The sequence below is a fragment of the Schistocerca cancellata genome, unplaced genomic scaffold, assembly GCF_023864275.1.
Source record: "Schistocerca cancellata isolate TAMUIC-IGC-003103 unplaced genomic scaffold, iqSchCanc2.1 HiC_scaffold_338, whole genome shotgun sequence".
Taxonomy (NCBI): domain Eukaryota; kingdom Metazoa; phylum Arthropoda; class Insecta; order Orthoptera; family Acrididae; genus Schistocerca; species Schistocerca cancellata.
Window position 1 is genome coordinate 7,501 of NW_026046356.1, and position 2,500 is coordinate 10,000.

The following is a 2,500-nucleotide window of genomic DNA, read 5'->3' on the forward strand; positions in this document are numbered from 1 at the left end:
AACCCACGTTGTGCCTTAACCTAACCCACGTTGTGCCTTAACCTAACCCACGTTGTGCCTTAACCTAACCCACGTTGTGCCTTAACCTAACCCACGTTGTGCCTTAACCTAACCCACGTTGTGCCTTAACCTAACCCACGTTGTGCCTTAACCTAACCCACGTTGTGCCTTAACCTGCTCTGTAATTGGCATATGACACGTTACATTAATCTAGTGTTGTCTAACCACAACCCTCTGAATATAGTTCGCTACTCGCACCGCCCACCCTCTTGTGTGTCGTTTCATGTTGAACACTTCGCAAGTGTTGCTTACTTTTTACATGCTCCCGCTGTACACTGTAATGTGGACAACTGCAGGATGTACATCGCCCCCCCCCCTCCACCCTGCCTTCGCACGCTGGTCGTTCAGGTGCTTGCGTGTTCAATGCCCTTCGCAGCTGTTCACTGGCATTCGCATGTCGAAGCGCTCAGTCTACGTCGTGGTACGGCCTGTGTCCACTGTCCGCTGATATCGTAAGCTTAATCCTCACATTGTACTGCACATAGGTCCGTATGTACTGAATGATACGCTGTGGCACATGTGTGACCGTACGACTGCGCCCAACAACAGCGAACCATACGGTCCAAATGTTGTGCACTCAGCCACGTGCCGTCTCCCCATAACAGCTACATTGCAGTGTGGTACGCCATAGAGACGTGTGGGAGTAACGGACGCCCTGGATGGCGATCAGCATGAGCCGTCTGTTGATGTAGTGGCGCGTGTATTCAAACGTAGTCGTCTCTTCTCACACAGTGTGATAGCATGGTGCACCGCGTTCCACATCTGCGACATGGTACAGATGCTGGTTGACAGTCGGTCTCGTAATGGACATCGCATACGTAGGGGGCCACCTCCCACGTGTTCTCTAGTCGTGCACATTTTGTTGCGTGTATGTGGGCAGACGTAGTGTGTCGTGACACCTAACAGACAGGTATGCAATAATCGTTGCATTTGCAAACTGGGATGGACGTCTACGTTTGCTGGTGACGTGACGCAACGCAAATGAACAACTGGTAAACCCATTGTGGTGCGGTTGTTGTTGCTGGAGGTAAATCAGTAAGGGCAAATCTGTGTGTGAAGCGATACGCGGCGGTGGCTGGGTGGGACCGTCCCCGGCCGGTGAGGGGGGGCCGCCCGGCGTGCTGGCCGCGCGGTGCGTGGGCGCACGCGCTACAGCCGGCTGGTGGGGGCGCCCAGTGGCAGGCGCGCCGGCCGACGGACGCGGCAGGCGGCGCAGCTGCGCGCCGGGGCACCCTGCGCGCGGCGCCGGGCGGCCAAAGTGGGTCCTCGCGGGCCCGGTGCGAAGCGCGGTGGACATCTGCAGTGTGCTGGTCCGACTGAGGACTGTGTGCGTTGAGGATGCGCCGCCGCCCGGCACTCGGCGCCGCGACGCCGTCTGCTGCTCGGTCGCCCCAGCGGTTCTCGCTGGTGGTTTGTATCGCAGTTGTGCAGACGTGTTGGCACGTGCGCTGTGCTGGGAGAGTTCGCTTCGGCACCCACGTGGGGCCTTTGCCCTTCTGTGGCGCTGGCGTTGGAGCTGCCGGTCACCGTAGGTGGCGCGTGTTGTCTCCCGCCGGCAATGCCACGACAGCACGCTCCCGGGCCTCTGTCGGCAGCGGCAAGCTCAGTTGGGAGCACGGGTGGTCGCACCTAAAGCGTCTACTCGCCTAACTCCGGGCGATTGCGCCTCTCTCGAACCCGACCAAGTACTTAGGACGGCGCTGCGCGCCGCCGGGACCTGAGAGGGTTTCGAGGTGTATTGTGCAGGGGAGCTCAGCCTCCTCCTGTTTGCAGAATAATTGAGCGGACGCTTGCGTGTTCGCGCGGGCCCCTGGGACACACTCCCGGGCGGCCGGCTGCTCAGCTCTAGTTGACGCAGCTCCCTGGTTGATCCTGCCAGTAGTCATATGCTTGTCTCAAAGATTAAGCCATGCATGTCTCAGTACAAGCCGCATTAAGGTGAAACCGCGAATGGCTCATTAAATCAGTTATGGTTCCTTAGATCGTACCCACGTTACTTGGATAACTGTGGTAATTCTAGAGCTAATACATGCAAACAGAGTCCCGACCAGAGATGGAAGGGACGCTTTTATTAGATCAAAACCAATCGGTCGGCTCGTCCGGTCCGTTTGCCTTGGTGACTCTGAATAACTTTGGGCTGATCGCACGGTCCTCGTACCGGCGACGCATCTTTCAAATGTCTGCCTTATCAACTGTCGATGGTAGGTTCTGCGCCTACCATGGTTGTAACGGGTAACGGGGAATCAGGGTTCGATTCCGGAGAGGGAGCCTGAGAAACGGCTACCACATCCAAGGAAGGCAGCAGGCGCGCAAATTACCCACTCCCGGCACGGGGAGGTAGTGACGAAAAATAACGATACGGGACTCATCCGAGGCCCCGTAATCGGAATGAGTACACTTTAAATCCTTTAACGAGTATCTATTGGAGGGCAAGTCTGGT

At 57.1% G+C, this 2,500-nt stretch overlaps 1 non-coding gene across 1 annotated transcript in view; it reads left to right on the forward strand.

Moving 5' to 3' along the window:
- Positions 1 to 1,919: 1,919 nt before the first annotated feature.
- LOC126118157 (small subunit ribosomal RNA) overlaps positions 1,920 to 2,500 on the forward strand; it is a 1,909-nt gene continuing 1,328 nt past the window's right edge. Inside the window, exon 1 of the ribosomal RNA XR_007525608.1 lies at positions 1,920 to 2,500. This exon is cut by the window's right edge and continues 1,328 nt beyond it. This is a non-coding gene — a ribosomal RNA (small subunit ribosomal RNA).